Source organism: Phyllostomus hastatus, unplaced genomic scaffold (assembly GCF_019186645.2).
Source record: "Phyllostomus hastatus isolate PE091 unplaced genomic scaffold, TTU_PhHast_1.1 phas_scaffold_93, whole genome shotgun sequence".
Classification (NCBI taxonomy): domain Eukaryota; kingdom Metazoa; phylum Chordata; class Mammalia; order Chiroptera; family Phyllostomidae; genus Phyllostomus; species Phyllostomus hastatus.
Genome location: NW_025334042.1, coordinates 37537664 through 37560158, shown reverse-complemented (window position 1 = coordinate 37560158; position 22495 = coordinate 37537664). Strand labels below are relative to the sequence as shown.

Sequence of the window (22495 nt, the reverse complement as noted above, 5' to 3'; positions counted from 1 at the left end):
ATTAACTTATTAAGCAAAGAAATGATAGTAATCGCATTTTACACAAAGAATTGTTATTCCTTTTCACCCCTTCCTAGGCTCTCTAGAGCACACACGGAAACGCACACACACATACACACACACACTCACACACAACAATCAGGCATTGTTCTGAGGGAAGAAAAGCAACTTTGACAGATTGAAATATAGCAGAGGCCCCTTCAAGGAAACCTGTAAACAACTTGTCACTCACTCTGTCGGTCTCACTGTTAGCTCCTGCTTTCCACAAAGTGGTGCGAACGTCCTGGCAACCCAACCAAAGTTTCCTGAGCTCCAAACTCCATAAAACACGACGTGCGATGTGGAGGGGAATAGGTATCCACATGCCAAAATAATACACACATACAAACACACACACCCACGAGGGGACAAGAAGCACAAGGCAAACACCCAAAAATGAAAACGAAAAGATGGGGCTCGGAAACTGTCCTGCTCCGGATCGCTGAGGAGGTCAGGGGTAGGAAGCGCTCCCCTGGCTGTGGGTCTCTTTAATTTCCTCTGCCCAAGCAGCCACAGATAACAAGGTGGACAAACTATGGCTTTACAGATCCTAAGCTGGCTGGCAAGGCACAGCCTCCATAGCAGTTCCAATTATCTAGATAAAAATCTGGCAGGCGAGGAAGGTAATCAGGTAATGTACCTTTGACATGAAATGACAGAGGCACATGCACACAGAGACACTTACACAGACACGCATGCAGAGATGGTGGCTGCCCCGTGCACTGCAGCATCTGGTCAGGGAGTGAGCACACACTCACCAACACGAGATAGTGTGCATTCTTCACACACACACACACACACACACTCAGTCACACACGCTCTCCACTCCTACTGGGAGGGTTCATTCTGCACAAAAGGCTACATTACAGAGCCCGCCCCAATAAGGGAAAGAGAGAAAAAAAAGCCTTCCATTGTTGAGAGGGCAGGTCAGTTGATTAGATTTTCTGTGGAGAATTCCACGAGGAAATTCCCTTCAAAGCCGAAGTGATTAACTGGGGGCTATTCTGGAAATGGAGCAGACAATGGCTCAATAGTCTGCACAGCCAATGTCCAGGCTGGCACTGAACTCACTTTAAAAAAAAATAAAAGCCAGACTCCCTGTTCTTTTCCACACATTCCCCCCCAACCCCCTCCACTCCTTCCAACTTCCCCTCCCAATTCCTTTTATTTTGCAGCTGGACAACATTAAGGGCCTTTAAAACCACAAGGGTTGACCCCACAGCAGTTTGATTAGGTCCCACTTTTTTTCCCTGGCGACAGGCAGACAGTAAGTTTACTTTCTTAGACATACACAATGTGGCACCATACACATATTCCAAATATCAAGATCAATGATTAACCTTCTAATACTAATAAATTTATTCTTCTATCAAAGCTTATAAATTTTTTTGACAAAGTTGATAATAACTTAATAATGAGAGCCCATCATTCACTGGGTATCCTAAAAATAAATGTATGTCTACTACAAAATCAATGTGGAATAAGATTTAAGCATGTCACTATGGAGTTAAGACACTAACAAAACACAGAATTATGACCCACCCTGAAAAAGCTGTTAAGAAGGGATGTGGCAAAAATGACTTGATGCTGACATGATTTTCATTTTCAGCAGTTGGGGAAGGGGGAAGGATATTACTCACTATTCTTTCTTGTTGTTAGCCTCAAATTATTTTTTATTACAGCAACAACCCACTCCTACATAGAAAACTGAGAAAATTATTGTATTTCTTTTAAATATCTGTTTTTTTTCCAGCCTTTTTGAGACCTACAATCTGATATACTTTAATTAATAAAGTATACAAAAAATACATGTTTTCTATTGTTTATAGGAATTAGGGAATGGTTAGCTGCATGGCTATTACATGTCCTTTAAAAATAGTTTTTGTAACAAAATTTTCTAATTAGAGAATCTTGTTTCCTCTTATATAAATAGAGAAAAATGAAGAAGGAGGGAGGTAAGTTACAGGGGCAATGGGAGCTGGAGTCAGGAAAAGGAGGAGGCAGTGAGGAGAGGATGCAGGGAGAGCACAAGGAGACATAGTGGCAGCATAAAGATAGAAACAAAGATAATGGCCATAAGGCAGGATGCTGAGATCCGTATGGTCCCAGCTGCTGTCTTGCTACAGCTAGTACCTCTGGTTGTTTCTCTGAAACTCTAATCCAGAAGGTCAGCGGAGCAGGTAGGAAAGAGCGTATGAGTGTTTGAGGCCAACTATAATATAGTAAAAAGATGCTCATATTAGAATCTTCCTTGTCTTTGGTTCTGTTTTTATAGATACTTAATATATGTATGTGGAAGTACACATATGCCAAATAAACACAAAGCATATACAGGAAAATAGTAAATGGTTTGGAAGTCAGGTTAAGACCTCAACATATAAACATTACTGTAGCCATTCAAAACCAAATTATTTCTTGCACAATCATCCCTGCTGAACAACTTGAAATAAAGTAGGAACTAGACAGAAAATTTGCCAAATATAATAATGATCATTTTAATAATGGTACTTTGAAGTAGTAGAACTCTCAAGCTAATAAGGAATTTTGTTCACGTAGCTTAGCTCATGGATCATACACAGCACAGAAAAAAGGGGTTATGTGTACCCCTAAATTTCCCAGTGTTTAAACGTGGGCAAAAGGAACTTAAAGTCATACAACTAGTTGGTCCATTCGTTACTTGAAGCCAGATTTTATTTTGCTTGTGACAATATAACACAGAATAAAATAACACTCCAGAATTTAGAGCTGAATGAAAATCCCAAGAAGGTACTCACTTTTTAAGTGACATAAAAGGCTTTCAAATAATTGCTAATGAAATTAAATTTGACATAATCTCATCGGCATGAAGTTAGTACTGTATTTGATGGTTGAATGGAATAAATATTGTTAAATGTAGCTCTCTCGGCCATAAAAGTTTTCTTTCATTTGAATTCTATATTACAAATTAGAATTTCTATAAGATTTAGAATGTCAGCCAAAGAGAAGGCAGTTCCAAAATGTTCTCATCAAATCTTATCATTGGCAATTTCATTAAAGGATGGGATGGATCTAATTGATCCAATGATGAATGTTAAATTGCTATTATAAACTTTTCATTTTACATTAAATGTTAAAATGTTAAATATTAAACATGTTAATGACTACCATATAATAGGTGTTAAATAAAATCATATTCTTTATCCATTACCTAAAATTTTTAACATAATCAATTGGTTATGTACTTGGTATTCTCTACATAGGAATTAACATTTGAATATGATTTTGCTATACTATTATAAGTAGATCTCTAGTAAGTTTCATAATATGTGTAGATTAAGATACACTTCAGCATTCACTGAACATCTATTTAATGCTTACCAATATGTTAAGTACTAAGATTTTAAAAAAAGAATCCAAGAAAAATTTGTAACAAATCTAATATATATGATCCAAATCCAAATTGTTTCATGCCCAAACCCTCTAAAGCAAATATGTTAAGAAAAGTTACAACCAAAATAAATAAGCAAATAATCAAAAAACAATGATGATAACTTAATTGAATAATAATTAAATTAGTGGGAAATATGAAAATGATCTACAAATGCAAATATAAAAATATAAATACATCTTCTGAGAAGACCAGAACACAAATTACAACATAAACCTATTAAAAATTACTTTTCATTTAATGAGTCTCTGTGACACTGCTGCATTAGTATTATGGAAAATGGAATGAACCTGGAAAAGTGTGCTTTTGAGCTCATGTTGTTTCCATTGCAAATATAAACAGGAGGTTCACACAGGCTAAGGAAATGTAAGATATGGTACTGAATGCTGCTGGAAAATTCTCAAAGAGAATATGGGAACTTTTAAGATCATAAACAAGTTATTTCCAAATTTCACCTCTTACAGGTATTGTTCCAAGCAAGTATTTCTAATATCTTTCTCATTTAAAAGGAAGTATTTCTGTTCCCATGTTTTAAGAGAATTGTAAATATTTTCTATTTTAATAACTGAAATGGAAATATGTGGTCACAGATACAGATTATACTTTAATATTTGATATATGTTCCTACCATCAATCTTTAGTTTTTTCACTTTATGGAATTTGAAAGGCTTTTTTTGAGAAATGAAACTTTCAGTGTTACAGTTACAATGAGTTTAAAACAAATCAGTGTCAGGCGGTACGAAATTGTATTGAATTAACCTGACACAGAGGCATTAAGAAAATGTTCATCTATTTTTTTCCTCCTCACTGTTTTATTCTCCTTACTTTGTCACAAAAACATTAAAAAAGAACCTTCCACTTAAAAATAAAAAAGAGACCATTGACCTAATATGTGTAGCCTAAAACTTTTAGACTTGTAATTGAAAGTCAATAGCCTATCTTTTTAATTTTTTTATTTATATTTAACTTTATTTTTATTGTTGACACTATTACATGTGTCTCCACTCCCCTACCCCAACTTGGCCTACCTCCACCAAGCCCCCACCCACTTCTCTCTGGCTTTAACCTTCTTTCATCCAGTCCCTTCCTCTGCCCTCCTCTCTGACACCTATTTTCTTTTATAAATACTTAAACTTCAATTCTCTACACATTTATGCCAGAGAATTGGCATATAAGCTTACTTTGGGTATTGTCAGTTAGTTAGTTACCTTGCTAGTTAGTTAATTAGAATATAAATATGAATTGTCCTCAAATCACATTTTTGACCAACTAGTGCTGTTCAAGAATAAATTAAAAACATGTTCACTTTAGAGACTCTGGTCTCATAATTTTCTGAAAGAGATGATGTCATTCCCAATAATACCTCCCACTGATTGATATCTTACTCTTTATTACCTTCAGAATGATTTGAAGAAATTAAAAAATAATCGATTTTATTTTTTAGGACTTTCTACCAGTTACTGTGATGCACATAAAATAAAATGACCTCATTTAATATTCCAAACTACAATAAGAGTTATGTAGATGTATTATCCCAAGTAAAAATGAGGAAACTGAGGCTTATAAAAAGAAGTTAATTGATTTGTCTGAGGTCCCAAAACTACTAAGTGCAAATGGGGAAACCAAAGATGTGAAATCTTCCCTCCAAAGGCACTGAATGCTAATTTATTTCAAAAATAGCTTAATAGCAATAAAATATCTAGTACAAGGAATGGGCTTAATAATTATGCTTTCATGCTAAGTGAATGACCAAACTTTGGACAAAGTTAGGTTGATTGCCCTATCCTGACAAATAACTTCATACAAAAGTTGATTTTTATACTGTATTGAAAAATTTAAGAAAGTATTCATCACATTTTTGGTGATCACAAACACAAAACTTAACAGAAATAATATAATTTGGGTCTCCATTAAAATAATTTTTAAACATCCCCTTCTTTATTATAATTACATTTTTGGAATCTGAGGTAAAATACCTGTTTTCTAGTCCCCATGTTACTACTTTGCATTGGAATATCTATCTTACAGAAAAGAATCATTTCAGGCAAATGTCTATTAGGAACATAAGACCAACTGCACTTATACTTTTATTATTTTTACTCATTACACAATCATCTCCCCTTGTGATAAGTAGTGATGTTTATTCGCTGTCAGCTCATGGGGATGAGAAAGTCATGAACCAATCACTCAGGTGGTAAATCTCACAAGATATCTAGTGAGTAAAATATCCATGTAACCTACGAGAAGAGAAGCCATTCAAATGGGATCATATCTTTAAAAAGTGTGCTTGACTATTCAGCCCTTGGCCCATTTTAAAATTAGGTTGTTGGGTTTTTTGGCATTGAGTTTTGTAAGTCTTTACAAATTTTGGATATTAACCCCTTATCAGATGGATCATCAAATATGTTCTCCCATTCTGTGGGTTACTTTATTATTTTGTTGATGTTTTTCTTTGCTGTGCAAAAACTTGGTAGTTTGATGCAGTACCATTTGTTTATTTTTTTTCTTTTTTTTCTCTAAGGAGGACATACAGATGGCCAATAGACACATGAAAAGATGCTCCGTGTCACTAATCATCAGAGAAATACAAATTAAAACCACGAGATAACATCTCACACCTGTCAGAATAGCTATCATCAATAAATCGACAAACAACAGGTGCTGGTGAGGATGGGGAGAATGGGGACCCTTTTGCACTTTTGGAGGAAATGCAGAAACCACTGTGGAAAGCAGTGTGGAGTTTTCTCAACAAATTAAAAACAGATCTGCCTTTTGACCCAGTGATCCCCCTTCTGGAAATACATCTGAAGGAAACCAAAACACTATTTGAAAGAACATAAGCATCCCTATGTTTACTGAAGCATTATTTACAATCACCAAAGTATGGAAGCAGCCCAAGGGGCCCCCAGTAAATGAGTGAATAAAACAGCTATGGGATATGTACACAATGGAATACTACTTGGTTGTGAAAAAGAATATTTTACCCTTTGTAACAGTATGAATGGACCTGGAGAACATTATGCTAAGTGAAATAAGTCTGTCAGAAAGACAAATACCATATGATTTCACTCATAAGTGGAATCTAATGAACAAAATGAACTAACAAGGAAAATAGAGACAGACTCATAGATAGAGAGCAAGATGACAGCTAAGGGGGAGAAGATCAGGGGATGGAGGGATTGAGCAAAAAGGAAAAGAATCATGAACATGGGCAACAGTGTGGTGGTTGTCGGGGGGAGGAGGGTATAAGGTCAGTAAATGGTAATAGAAAAAAATGCAAAAAATTTTTTAAAATAAAAATAGTAATTAAAAAAATACATCTGGAAAAAAAAAAGTGTTTTTGGCTACCAAACAGTAATTTCTCAACCTGGAAATGAATCCACGGAGCATACTATGCTGACATTTTATTGTAAATGAAACAACAGCACAGTGAGTAGTAGAACCATGACCTTGCTAAAACATGGCTTGGATTCTTACTTATTATGTTATTTCTGCAAAATATTTTAGTACGTATCTTTCAGAAAACTTTTCCCACTGTAGATATATGTATTTCTTGATACTAATTAATTAGAACAGAAATAAGAGCTAAAACTGGGTGAAGTATGAAACCATGTATACACTTAGCTTCATTTTTAAGTTGATTATACTTGTCTATTCTCTATGTTCTCCTGTGATAGCTTACTAAGTGACCAATAAATCTTATTCATAGTAAATGAAAATGTTGTCCCTTGACAATGTTCAGTGTACTTCTTTCTATCTAGAATAGCACAGAAAGAATTATGGCTAAGGAAGTTAGGAGGCCTGTGCTCTAAACTAGGAGTCCCCACCCTCCAACCAGTTACATAGGCTTTTTAAAACGCTGAGGACCAGTACAGGCCTATGGCCTGTTAGGAACCGTGCTTGGAGGGAAGCTCCTCTAAGCTCTGGCTACAGTCTCTGGCCTCCCAGCCCCTCACCTGGTCCACAGCAGGAGGTGAGTGGCAGGTGAGGGGCAGCAAGGAAGTGAGGCTAGGCTCAGCCCCGCCTCCTGTCCCCTCCTCCTTGTCTGTGGGAAAACCAGTCCCTGGTGCCAAAAAGGTTGGGGACCCTGCTCTAAAGAGAGCCTGTCTTCATTCCTAACTAGTCATGTGGTCTTGCCTAAGTCTAACATCTCAGGAAAGATGAGTTTTAAGGTCCCTTTTCACTCTCAAATTCTGACTCAATAAATGCTTCTTTGATGAGTCAATTTATAATTTGCAAAGTAAAATTTCTTACCCTTTTCACTTTTAAACCAGTCACATAGGCTTTTTAAAACGTTTAAGACTTGTCCTTATAATTTTTAACCCATTAAAGTATGTCATAACTACATTCACACACATGTAAGATGATAAGGAAAATAAACTTTTATTAATTAAAGTTAATTCAGCTAAGGTCTATTAAACAGAAATGATCAGGAGAATGTGGTCACAAAAAAGGCCATGTTTTCAAAAGAACTAATTTTGACTGATAAATCTATTTGTAAATCTGAAAAATTCATGGGCTTGAATTTTCAAGTTGCAACTCTCGTTTTCTCTAACTACAATGACATTTATTAGCATTACCTAATTCATAAGAGAATTACAAGCAGTTCATTACTATATTGAACATGTCACATGTGTGTGATGACAGTGACTGGCGTGTCGGGAGAAATAAATGCAAAGTCTGCTGTTATCCAGAATTTCAAAACACAAATGAGAAACTCAAAGACAGACTAAAAAGTTGAAATGTTAGAAATCCTGACAGGCAAATTGTATTCAAGAAAATCTAGTTTTTAAAATGAATTTTGTGAAGACTCTGTAGAACTCCTGCCAAATAACATCTTTTTTTTCATGTTATTGTTAAAAAATTACTTACTGCCATAATATAGAGATCAATTCATTACAACTAGCCACAGGATAAAAAAAAAGTAAGAAAACAGACTTTACCAAAAGAATGCATTCATTCAATTACTCCACAAACACATTTAGAAACCTTAATCTAAACTTGTACTATAAACCATTGATATATTAAGATTTTATTGTGTATACTTCATACTTTCATAAAATGGAAAAAGATAAATTAGTGCTAATTTACAAATATTAATGGTGTCAAATGATATATTAATATTTAAAAATCCCTAAATATTAATTAACTCTAAACAAATTCTGGGTCTATAATTAGAAACATTTATTTTTAAATTTTGCTTCAAGTCAAGGCATAGACTAAACTATGACAAGTATTTGTAAGATATGACGGCATCCTAAGAACATCTTTAAAAATATGTGTACATCTATGTCCTTTCTCATTTGTGACCCATTTACTCTTAATAAATCCAATCATATAAACACCAAAAATTCTAGAGGACAAAAGGTGCTGTAAACAAATCAAAAGACATGAGACAAGTTGTAAAAAATATATGTCTCCATGATATATAAAGAGCTCTCTGAAATCAATAAGAAAAAATATAATCTAAGCATAAAAGAGAAAAACAAGTTGTTCAAAGAAAACAAGAATGATTCTTGAACAACGGAAAAATGCTCAGCACCCTTTAGTGAAATGCAATTGGCAACTACAATGTGATAACCATTTTTCAACCTATCAGTTTGGCAAAAAATCAAAACTTGGATTAACATTTTATATTAAATTGTACTATTTATTCATAAATAATTCCTTATCTCCCTGGCTATACTGCCCTGATGATACAGTTTATTTCCTATTCCATGGACTTTATCTTAGTCATATAACTAATGTTTGATTTAGCTCAGCCACCTTATCTTGTTTCTGCCTTCCACTGTGCAATAACGTATCCTAGACAGAGCCTGTCCCATCGCCTCGGTCCTCCAATGAGAAGAAACAGGATGCAAATTTCCCATGTGAGTCCAATGTTTTTTTAAAAAATACTATACTTACATAGTATACACAATATACTGTAGATTAAATTACTCAAAAACACATCTAATTAAACTAAAATCTCTCCAATTATTACCCATCAACTATATACAACATTTCCCAAATTCAGATAAGCAGACCCAACACATATTTTTGGAGGCCTATAATTAATGTGTAATTTTTTATTATTAAAAAGTATTTTTAAAAAAAGAATCTCTGGGATATATTACATATATTCTGGTACAAATCAAGTTACATATATATTTCTGAATCTAGCTTTTTACTCAATGTTTTATAATAATTTTACCATGTAATTATAATTTTAATGCTGGCTTAATATTACATATTATGGGCTGTCAAAAAAAGTATTTTACCTGTTCAGAAAAAAAAATTCCCATTTTTAACAATAATCCTCAATTTAAAGATACTTTCATAGACATAATTTTCTTTTCTGGAATAAATATTCCTTTAAAAAATTCAAAGACTGCAGTGAATATATTTTTGGAGTATGTAATTTTTTTCTTTCTTTTTTTCTTTAAAAGAAGCTTGTGTATAATTCAAGTTTGAAAGGCGACAGCCTCATTATAAATCAAATATTTGAATCACTCTGCCATCGCCTCCTTACCCAGCCTTCTCTCTCCCAACATGCCATGAACTTCATGCTCCTGCTCCACCAGACAGGTCTAGTTGAGGGCAAACAGCCTGTTGTTTCTTCCTTTAATGATTTTGTGTGAACTGTATATTCTTCCTGGAATATCTTCCAAACTCCCTTACCACTACTTGGCATGCTAATTTCTACTTATCCTTTAAGGTCTGTTGAAGCATCAGACCTTATAAAAATCCTATTTCATCTCTCACCTGTTAACTTTCTTGGGATTTCCATAATACAGGTAGAACATAAGTTCCTACAACTTGGCTCTAAGCTTTATAAAAATAGATGGTTTTGATTTGTTCATTTTTGTCCAGGGGTGTCCAACCTGCAGCCTGTAGGCTGCATGCAGCCCCACATGACTGTGAATGCAACCCAACACAAAATAATATATTTACTTTAAACATTATGAGTTTGTGCGTGTGTGTGTGTGATTACGTGTCATGATGTACTTAATGTGTGGCCCAAGACAACTCTTTTTCCAGTGTGGCCCAGAGACACCAAAAGGTTGGACACCTTTGCTAGACCAACAATTTCAAGTTCTATAATACCCATGGCATTCTCTAAGTAAAGAAAAAAAATCCAGAGACTCAGAACCCTGTGTTTCTGTGTATTGGTACATATGTGTATATATATGAGTACACACAAATATACATATATATATGATGATCATTATTATTATCAATATTATTATAAAGGGTTAACCAACACAATCATTTATCTTAGTGTTTTCAAGCACAATCTGTTTCCTAAGACCAGGACATGCTCCCCACTCACATCATCACCTTTACATCTAGGTTTAAATAATACTTCCTCAAGAAAGCTTTCCCTGGACAAGGACTGAAGTATAAGAAACAACATGTCCTGAAGTGTTAAAGTTCATGGACAACAGTAGTAATATTAACAGAAGTTTGGAAGTTGGCATTGCTTGTGGGAAAAGTGATGTTACATTGAATATGACATAATGGCAGAACATATAAGTAGAGGTTTCCAAGTTAGGGATGGAAATATTTCACTTAATTATGTAAAAATATCATAGAAGAAGTAAATTTTATGTATAAGTATGAAAGGCTCATTTACAAGGTAATATACTAAACTAACAAAGTTAAAATCTTCAAGAAAGGATAAATAACATAATGACTTTTTTTTAAAGAGGCCTATTTAAAAGTCACAGATCTGAGGAATTAGGCAGTCCCTGGCGAGAGATGCTCTTATAATACCAAGAGAACAGAGTCCATCTCTGGTAAATGAAATCATAAATTCTATAGACATCCCCCACCCCTGTGGCACATACGCACATGCCCACACACACCACATGGAAGCATGCACGCTGATATTTAATTCCCTTTCACAACAAGGTCTCCAGAAGGAACACAGGACCTCCATGTTAGGAACTGCCTCTGAAAGAGAAAGTATCACCCGAAGGCATACTCGAGGAAAAACACACCAGTGAAAATGTTAAAATTAACACATCTAAAGTTTTTGAGAAAAAAGTAATTCACTAGCCATGACGTTTGTACCTAATGGACTTCTTCGTTCATTTCATAATAGCAATAACTCCTATCAAACACAACTGCCATTTCATTGTTATGTGTCCAGATGCTGTTTTGGCAATTAGGCAGTCAATGCCATTATTACTGTATTTGAAGTGATCAAGTATGCAATTGCCCACTGTTGTCCTTTTCTTCCAGTACAAAGATTTGAACCTTACTTTTGATCTAAAAATATTCCATTTATATCTCTTTGTTGATAGATTTTCCTGTTGCTTTACTTCAAGGTCCTGGAGAAATCATTAGTGACATTATGCCAAGGGCTGAACCTCATAAGCAACCTGAACAGTTTGATTCACTGAAAACCCAACCCACAATTCACTAAAAGAAAGTGTAATAATGACCTGTCCAATTAAAATGCTTAAATTAAATGGAGAGAATCTAATGATTTCCCCTTATCATTCTGATAGTCTAGAAGCATGGCAGGGGAACAATAAATACCAACACATGTGAAAGATGCCCACTCTATTGTAGTTTAAGGAAAGCAAGCAAAATCTTTTAAAAGGAAACTGCACTATTACATAAAGGGCACTCTAATGGATGCATCTAAGTACAAAAAGGGGCAAATAACCTCCTCTAAATTAAAACATATTTAAATAAATTCTTAAGCCAATTAGACAAGTAGGAAGCTATCCTATTAACATGCTGAGGAAGTACAGAAGAAATAGGAAAGCCTGCCTGAGCATAAGAGTAGTTATGAAAAGCACAAATGAGAGATCACTTATGTTCTATTAGTTAAAAAATAATAAATTTCTCTAATTTCTATAATTCTTGTCAAATACATATAATCACGTCCCCCAGTCATATACATGCATTTTTGTTTGCATACCTTCAGTTAAAGAAATTATAAAAGCAGACTCAAGGAACTGTCCTGCATCCTGAATATGGCATACCCATATAAAAGCAAAATCCAGCACCAGGGAGAAGTACGCTGGTTAATTTAATGACCTGACTTTAGAAAGCTTGTAGAGATATGCTCAACAGGATGAGAACTGACTATACATGAGTCTAGCATGCATACATGCATGAATGAATGAGGTACAAGAAGTTGGAAGACTCTAAATTGTATTCAGTGAATGGTTTTAGCATTTGAAGTGTACACTATTTAAATAAGCATTTTTCAAGTAAAAACAGGCTGCTATTAAACTAGCTATAATTGGTTAATAAAAATCTAAAGCAGTTGTCTTCAAACTTATTAGCCTTGGAACACTTTCTCAAAAAATGAAACAACAAAACTTGAGGAGAACAGAAATATGAAACTAAAGAGTAGGTGTGAGTTTGTGTGGTGGTGTTTGGAGCATAGTCGGTGAGAGTATTTCACTAAATCTCTCCCTTCATTACACCAAAATAATTCTAAATATCTACAGAAGCAAATTAAGATCTATTTTGGGAGATACGTATTAGAACATTAAAAGGATTTAAACTAGATTCTTATAGGTATTTGATAACTTATACTATAAAATACCCTATTTTATCATGTTTGCTCTTTTTTTCCTACATTATTTTGTCACTATCGTAAGTACTATACAAATATAATTTTATATGCCCCGTTATTCTCATGTATTCCTCAGAAACAATCATTTACTATCCCTTTTATTTATATTACTACTGATCCTGGTCCAGGAACATCATATCTAAGTTACTAAGCATTTTATTCTTTCTTTGGAGACACCTAGCTCTCCTGTTAGCACAGGGGTTTCAATATAAGATATCCAGGAAACTATAACATGTTCACATTTCCTTCTAGGCCAATTTTGAAAGGGAACCTAGTATAATATATTCCTAGAGAAGATTGTTGATTGTTTTGTTGTGTAAAGTCCATTTTAACAATGCTTCCATGAGTGTTCGTGTATTTGTCCCATAAAAAGTCCAGCCATTGTTAATATAACAAGAACAGTTTGCACAACATCGATGTAACCTGGCAGCCAAGGAGAGTGGACCGGAATAAGCATGTGTGAACAATGACAACTTCACTGTGTTAGTCAGTGGGAGCAGTAGACACCATTGACTGAGCATGTGTACTGTGTGGGACCATCACATTCAAAATGACATTGCAGAGCAACACATCTGCATCAGATTTTGTGTTAAGCTTGAACGTTCCTCTGCAGAAACTATTTGGATGATTCCAATGCAGCTATGGGCAACTGGTGAATTGCATCTTCATCACCACAATGCACCTGCTCATGCATCATATCTCCTGCAGAGATTTTTGATGAAACATCAAATCACTCAGGTGACTCAGCCCCACTACAGCCCAGATATGGCACCCTGTGACTTCTGGTTTTCCCAAAACTAAAATCACCTTTGCAAGGGAAGAAATTTCAGACTATCAGTGAAATTCAGGAAAATATGACTGGGCAGCTGATGGAGACTGGGAGAACTGTGTGAGGTCTTGAGGTGCCTGCTTTGAAGGGGACCCAGGCGTCATTGTCCTTTGTACAATGTTTCTTGTATCTTCTTCAATAAATGTCTCTATTTTTTATATTACATGGCTGGATACCTTCTGGACAGACCATATATGTGTGTGTGTACATACACATATGCACACACATATGCACATATATGTATATATAATATTAAATATACCAGGTAACCCTGTAAATGAATGCAATCATTTACCTCAGTATTTACCTTAGTATTTTTTAAACACATCAAGCACCTCAAATAGGGCAAAAAAAGGCTCTACTTGGTTATTTTAAATACATACAATAGGCTTGCACAAATAAATGCACATATAAGACATCTATCTAACCATAAAATTAAAAATGTATTTACATATTTCCACTAAGTTTGGCCCCCGTTGAGAAACGAATCCTTGACAGTGACTCATAACATAAAGCTGGCAGGCTGCACTTGTGAACAACTAAACTTGAAGAAGCAGCCACTAGGGGTGCAGACCCCAGTCAGGGTGTAGGCCAGAACCAGGGTGCGGGTGGCTAGTGGGCTCGGACTCAGTGCAGGCAGGGCAGGAAAAGAACATGCCCAGTGTGCACATCGACAACCACAGCACACCCTATGCACACATCACACACCGCAGGACAGGGCTGTTTCTGTGGCGCTGTCAACTGCCCTTCTCATGGAGTCTACGCAACTTATCCACACACGGTATTCAGAACAGGTGGCCAATGTCATGTGTGGTGGCCTGCACACTAAGAGTGGTCAGTGTCCAATCAGTCTCAGGTATCCTGTTCTGCCATGTTTGAGCAAAAAAGCCTACCAACTTGTCATTTCATTTTACTAACGACTTAAGTTTTAATGCTGGCGGCCAGAGCACTTTAGACCACTGGCAGATTCTGCCTGGAAAACACCAGCCACCACAGCTAGGTGGTGGTGGTGACCTGTGGCAAAAAAAGACCAGAAGTAAAGTGTGTCAGCGCTGCACAACCTCCTGCACAAGATGTGGACAGACCCTCTGCATAGGGGCTTAGGGTCCCCTGATGATGTTGTTAAGTGTAACACCAGCCAATGGTCAGATGAACATATTTAAGTGACATCTGTTTTCATCCTTACAATTGGCTTTGTAGCACCTTGAGACTGACTGTCATGCCACTGTGATAATCAGCCCTAGAAGTTTCGTGTTGTCTACTACTTGATGCAGATTATTTCATTATTCAAGATTTCAGAAAAGCAGCGGAAATGCCCATTTGCCTATTCAGTTATCCAAGTTGAGAGGTAGTAGTGCTGGGGAAGAAAGGATGGAAATCCAACACCTTTTTCCCTCTCCCTCTACCCTCCATTTCTTCATTACAGAGGGAAACCCAATATCACCCCCCCCAAAAAAAAAACAAAAAAAAAACCAAGAAAAGAAAAAGCAACTGACTGCATTAAAAGCTTTGCCAGGGTGAATTGCCTGTACTAGACTTTTTTACTCCCAAACAAGGGACAGGAACAAGTTTGCTTCTATTTAGTTAGAAACTGAAGGGCAGGAAATTTCAGACAGTGATTGTCATAAACATTTAAGTACTAAGTTTTTATTTCAATGTATTATATATATTGAAAATAAACATATTAAAATGAAGCTGATCAAAATAAAATATTTTACTTGGACAGAAATAGGATTACAGAAATGCAATGAAGAAAGCTATATTGGGCTTTTCTAGTAAAGTTCATTAAATCTTATTAATTTAATTAGCAAATATGACAGTTTCTGAACATTGACATGTTATATCATGATAGTCCAAATTTTATGTAATATGCATACTGAGTACATAATTGGCTATAATACATATTTATTGATTGAATTATGTACCAAAATCTCAGAAGCAATATACCATAATAGAGTGAATAAATACATTTATTATGTAAAGCCAGAAAACACAGGTTCAAGTCATAATTCTTCTCTAATACCTCTCTGATCCTTAGTTGACTCATTTGCAAATTAAGAATGATAACAATAACTACCTTGCAAAGATGGTACACAGTTAATATTTATTATACACAGAAAATGCTTTGTAAAATGTGAAATGCACTATGCATTAGCAATTATTAGTCAATAAGTCATTGTTTATAAACTAAGAAAAGTAACTCTAGTTCATAAGATAAATCACACAAATTCTTATATAAAATGACCTCTTTTGGTAATGCTACTTTTCATACCAGTGATTATATTTTCCTCTTCAGTGAATGAAAAGAGCAATAGAATGCTTTCCCGCACGTTTAACCCACCGTCAATTATTTTCAGATTGTTTACGTTGCATACGATGCATTCCATAAGAAAGGAAACAACATTAAGTTTCTGAAATGAGCTTTTAAATGTTCAGATTGTTTAAGCATTTCATTTATTATATGGTTTATATAGTGTTTAGCATAAGCATATGCACACATGAGGGAATGAATTTGAAAAGTCAACACTAGGTGGGTCCATAGTAATGAACTGAGCATTTAAATTGAAATGTGAGAAATATCCCTGTTTAAAAAGATGCATTACAGCTAAAAAAAAAGTCATAAACCAATGAAATGAAGAAAAAGAAAAGCTCACTTGGTATTTTTAAAAGGCATATAAAATATACATAAATAGGAAATATAAAAAGTAACTAAATATGCAAAATATTCTAAATTATTTTTAATTTAGAGATTTAGCATCTGCCAAAGCAGTTTCTTTCCATATAATTATACAGAAAATATGCAACATACAGCAGAAATAGGGAGATAATATAAAGTCTGTAAGTTATCTGGAATAATAGTTCCCCAGATAAATGCATTTTTTATTAAAAACAATAATTTAAAAATATCCTTATAATTTCATAACTTTAGCTAATAATGTAACAAAAATACTATATTTTATCTCATTAATAAAACATTGTAGGATAGTAGGAAATGTGTAAAAAACATGTGGATATAGAAATGGGAAATTGGAAAGACTTTTTCACCAAGGATTAGTAATTAAAATCAGTATAAACAGACCTTAATGTCTCCTATCTGTCTTTATCCTCTGACTTCCCTAGCTTTAGTGTTCCTAAATAGACATTTTTTGAAAACTATGATGTTTTGGTTTTGTGGTTAAGAAGATCCCTATAATAGAAATTCTCATGATCCTGTCTCACAGTGGGTGGGCAATTTCATTTAATCTCTTCTATTTTAATAATCTTCTATTTTAACACTGTCTATATGTCAGTGTCTATGTCAAGACTCCCAAATAATATTTCTATCTCAGACTCCCTTCTAATGTTATAACTCCACTTGGATGTCTTATAGGCATCTCAAACTCAACATGTCCCAAAAGTAAGCTTTTCACTTCTCCACTCTCCAGCCCAATTTTTCCATCATAATGCAACATCTACCCAATTGTTTTGGCCTCAAACCTAGGATTCAGTTATTCTTTAAAAAATAAAATATTTTATTTATTTATTTTTAGAGAGAGAGGAAGAGAGGGAGAGAGAGAGAAACATCAATAAGGGTATGCCTCTCGCATACCCCCTACAAGGGACCTGGACCATAACCCTGGCATGTGCCCTGACTGGGAATCAAACTAGTGGCCCTTTGGTTCACAGGCCAGTGCCCAACGCACTGAGTCACACCAGCCAGGGTAGGATTCAGTTATTCTTGACACACTCCTTTAGGCTCCCAAATTAATTTTGTCTCCAAGTCTTTCCAGTTCTATTTCCTAAATGTATCTTGAATCATTTAATTGTCTCTAATATCATTATCACCACAGCAATACAAAGCATTATCATCTACTAAGGTACTATAATTTACTTTTAATCAGTCTGCCTCTACTTACTCTTATTCCCTTCAATCGACTTTTTACCCCACACAATATACAGACTGCTGTGCTTTGAACAAAAATCTGATCACAATATTATTTCCCATGATTAAAATTCACCAATCTTCATATTTTCACTTGGAATAAAATCCACAAACCTTACTGTGGCCTACACAACACTTCTTTATTGCTACCAGCTCCAGTCACAGTTTTATCTCTATTGAAGAATAGAAGAGATCATTTCTGAACTGAGGCTCCTCTCTTCTGCTGCTATTTTCTCTGTTTGTAATAATGTTTACCTAATTTTTATTTGGCTAATTTCCACTTACACTTTATTTCAATTTAAATTCTACTTTTTTCTACCTCCAGACTAAGCTCGCTCAACCTAATTTTCAGTTTTGGAGCATCCGTTGTTGGTTATTCCATTTATTTTCATGGTAAAATGTGGTTAGAAATAGTTCATAATGTATTAAACAATCCTAGAGCTTAGAGACAGGTGCCACTTCAAAGATGGCTGGGCATGGTTCTGGACAGCATTCTTTCACTTTACTACCAAACCAGCATAATGGTGCAACTATGTGACATGTGCTACACAAGTATACAAGTGTGAGGACAAAGCTCCAAGTGACTCTCTAATGTAAGAAATACAAAAGTTCTGCAGCCATCTGTCCCTAGCGCTAACTAACTGAACAATTCACCAAACTGGAGAAGTCCAGAAACATTTCATAGCACAATAGCGTATCAACATGCACATATTCTCCCTATTAACATACAACACACAACTGCTGGGTAACAGTCACAGTAGCACTCTATTTTACACTGATATGTGAATCGATATGACCCACCCCACTGCCTATCACAGGGAAAGAAAAGTACGGACCCCCTTATCCCTAACAAAGGAGCCCCTTGCAGGCCTGCAGCTATTCCGCAACTTCAGGAGATGTGATTCATATATATGCTATTTGCCCAGTTTAAGTGTGTACTTCAATGGTCTGTGGTTTATTACATTATTACTTTTTTAAAGTTATGGATATATATAATAAAATTTAGTATTTTACATGTACAATTCAGAGCATTGATTGCATTCATGATGTTTTCTAACCAGCACCACTGTTTTCAAAATGTTTTTATCACAGCAAACAAAACTCTGTAATTGTTAAGTAACTTTCCCTCCTCCCTTTCCCTTCAACCTCTAAAAACTCTAATCTGCTTTTTATCTCTATGAATTTGCCTATTATTGTATTTAATATAAGTGAAGTCATACAGTATTGTCCATTTGTGCCTGGCTTATTTCACTTACCATAATGTTTTCAAGGTTCATCCATGTTGTAGCATGGATGTAGCATCATTCCTTCTTATGGCTGAAAAATGTTCTGTTGCATGAAAATGCCACATACGCTTATCCACTGATGGGAAATTAAGTTGTTTGCACATTTTGCCTATTGAGAATAGTGCTACAATGAACACCGACATGTAAGTATGCGTTCAAGTCCCTGTTTTCAGTTTTCAGGGTACATATCATCGAATAGAATTGCTGGATCATATGGCAATTCTGTTTAACTTTTTGAGTCTATCTTTTCCATAGCATTTCAGCTAGCAAAGCAAGACGGTTCCAATTTCTCCACAACTTTGTCAACACTTGTTATTTTGCATTTTTCATTAATGTGTTTTGTTTTTTATTTTTGCTATTCTAGTAGGTATGTCAGCTGACTCATTTTTGTAGAACTAATACAAATTCACCTAGGATGATTACCACCACAATTACTACTAAACCTCTTCCACAGTGGAAAGATTTAGATTTAAATAATTACAAATTAAATTCAATACAATAACTATATAATTGACTAACAGATGATAAAGCTGTGTAGATTTTTTTCACATTTGATGATGTCTAGGAAACAAAAAAACTAGAATAAATTAAGTGTCTTTTCAATAATTCTAATATTTTAAGAGAGAACTACAATCTCTGTTAAAACTTTTACCTTCCACAAGACTTAATTATTTTGCCAATTAACAGATTTGGGGAGGGGGAAATCAACACAGATTGAGAGTAAGTGCTGAACCTGAGGCAAGCACTTTTATATGCAGTATATTATATATTCCTCAAAATAGATAATAATTGATATTTATTATTTACTATTATATAGATGAAAAAGTGAGAGTATAAAAGAATTATATTTATAAAAGTAGCACAATTAGAATGACTTCATGGCATTGAAATTTTTACTAGTGTTTCATTATTTTAATCCTCACTTGAGGATATGTTTAATGATTTTAGAGAGAGAAGAAGGGAAGGAGAAAGAGAAAGAAAGAGAGACATCAATGTGAGAAAGAAATGGTGATCAGTTGCCTCCCATACGCACCCTGATCAAAAATTGAACCTGCAATATAGGTATGTATCCTGACCAGGAAATGAACCCATGACATTTTGGTATAGGGGATGATGCTTCAATCAACTGAGCGACACTGGCCAGGACAAATTTTGTATTAGTTTTTCATCTCTGTATTTAATAAGTATGTATTAAGCACTTATTAACATCTTACATAGCATTTCCAAATATAAAACAGATTAAAATTATACTGCTTTGGTTAAAGGCTGGGGGAAGGCCAGGTTAGGCACCATGAGCCCTTGTTCTCCAAGGTTTCCCATAGGTCTGCAGTTTGACATAAAAAAGATAAGATAATAGTACTGTCCCTTAATCTATAATGTCCATTGAGTATTTCCATATAGGACTAAAAAACTGAGCATAAATACTTTGGGATACCATAGATTACAACTCTAAAAAGCTAAGACTTTAAACATATCCTGGACAAATTCTTTCTTTTTTCTTTTTTTTAAATTTTTTATCTTTTTGTTTTATGTTGTTGACACTAACATTATCTTAGTGACTCAAAATTTTACACTTTATCATTCCAAGTTCAAAGAAAACATAAAATAACACCTAATGCATAATGTAGTATAAAAAGATGGTGGGATCCCAAATCTTGGCTACTGTAAGCAGCCCAAGTGCCTATTAGATGAATGGATAAAATAAGGAGTGGTACATTTACACAATAGAAAACTACATGGCTGTAGAAAAGAAGGAAATCAACCTTTGCAAATGCATAAATAAACCTGGAGAGCATTATGCTAAGTAAAATAAGCAAGTCAGAGAAAGACAAATACCATGTGATTTCACGAATATGTAGAATCTAATGAAAAAACAAACAAACAAAATAGGAACACTCACAGAGACAGGGAACAGACTGACAGCTGTCAGAGGGGAGGGGAGTAGGGGGTTGGTAAAAAAGGTGAAGGGATTAAGAAAAAACAGAAATAAAAAACCTCATAGACACAAACAATATGGCAATAATGAAAGAAAAGGGGCTTGGGAGAGGTAGGAGAGAAAGGGGGAATAAATGGTGATGGAAAGAAACTTGGGGTGGTGAACACACAATACAGTATACAACAGAGGTATTATAAAATTATACCTCTGAAATCTGTATATCTTACTAACCAATGTCACCCCAATAAATTCAATAGTGAAACTAGATGAGATTATAGGGAGTAGACTCATCATTGTTCAATAAACTCATAACCAGCCTATGGTCTTTCTTTTCAAAACCAGATTATGATTTTCCTGCAAAAATATTAGGTCCATGCCTTAATTCTCTAAAATAACTAGTCTTCTGGACAGGAATGACAGGAAGTATGACAGGAATGACAGGACAGTATGGAAAAGAGAATGGATTACTTTGTAAGCAAATGAAAAAGAAAGGTAATTTATGGAATCATAATTTTAAAAATGAATTGATGCATAAAAGGCAAAACACATGATCAAGGATAAAGTTTTAGTCTTATGAAAAATAAGGAACATTGTTGTGCAAAATAACTTAGGAGAATTAGGAAAAATTTACAGAAGAAAATTTTGAAATGTGTTACAGAAAAGTTAAGACAGAAAATAATCTTGATATGTTTGGAAAAAGCAATAAAATCATGTTGACAAAAATAAGCTAAAATATCAGTCTAAAAGTAAATCATTTCTATTTCACTAAAATCTGCATTGTGTTACATTTGACAGTTAAAAGAACAATATAAGTTAATTTGTTAGTGTTTTTTAAACTTATATATAAGCATTCTAAAATCCTAAATCAATAGGCATAGAGCAATGGAAAATATTCAATTACTATATTCATTTTTTTATTTTAATTTAAAATATATTTTATTGATTATGCTATTACAGTTGTCCTATTTCTCCCTGTCTATTCCCCATCTGCCCTGTGTACCCTCTCCCATTTGCATCACCACCCCCCCTTAGTTCATGTCCATGGGTTGTACATATAAGTTCTTTGGCTTCTACATTTCCTACACCATTCTTAACCTCCCCCTGTCTATTTTCTACCTACCATTTATGCTACTTATTCCCTGTACCTTTTCTCCCATTTCTTGTTGATAACCTTTCATGTGATCTCCATTTCTATGAGTTTGTTCTGGTTCTAATTGTTTGCTTAGTTTGTTTTAGTTTTTGCTGCTTTTTTTTATGTTCAGTTGTTGATAGTTGTGAGTTTGTTGTCATTTTACTGTTCATAATTTTGATTGTCTTCTTTTTATTAGATAAGCCCCTTTAATACTTTATACAGTAAGGGTTTGGTGATAATGAACTCCTTTAACTTGACCTTATCTGGGAAGTACTTTATCTGCTCTTCCATTCTAAATGTTAGCTTTGCTGGATAGAGTAATCTTAGATGTAGGTCCTTGCCTT

General features: G+C 34.6%; 1 protein-coding gene across 4 annotated transcripts in view; it reads right to left on the bottom strand.

The window, feature by feature from the left end:
- Positions 1 to 22495, bottom strand: part of SOX5 (SRY-box transcription factor 5) — a 930694-nt gene that overhangs the window by 376017 nt on the left and 532182 nt on the right. Inside the window, exon 1 of one of the 4 annotated variants that reach the window (XM_045829755.1) lies at positions 725 to 787. The exons of the other annotated variants lie outside the window; for them this stretch is intronic. The gene's annotated coding sequence lies outside the window, so the exon portion shown is untranslated. Of the gene's footprint in view, positions 1 to 724; positions 788 to 22495 lie in introns of those variants that run through there. 4 annotated transcript variants of the gene reach the window in all.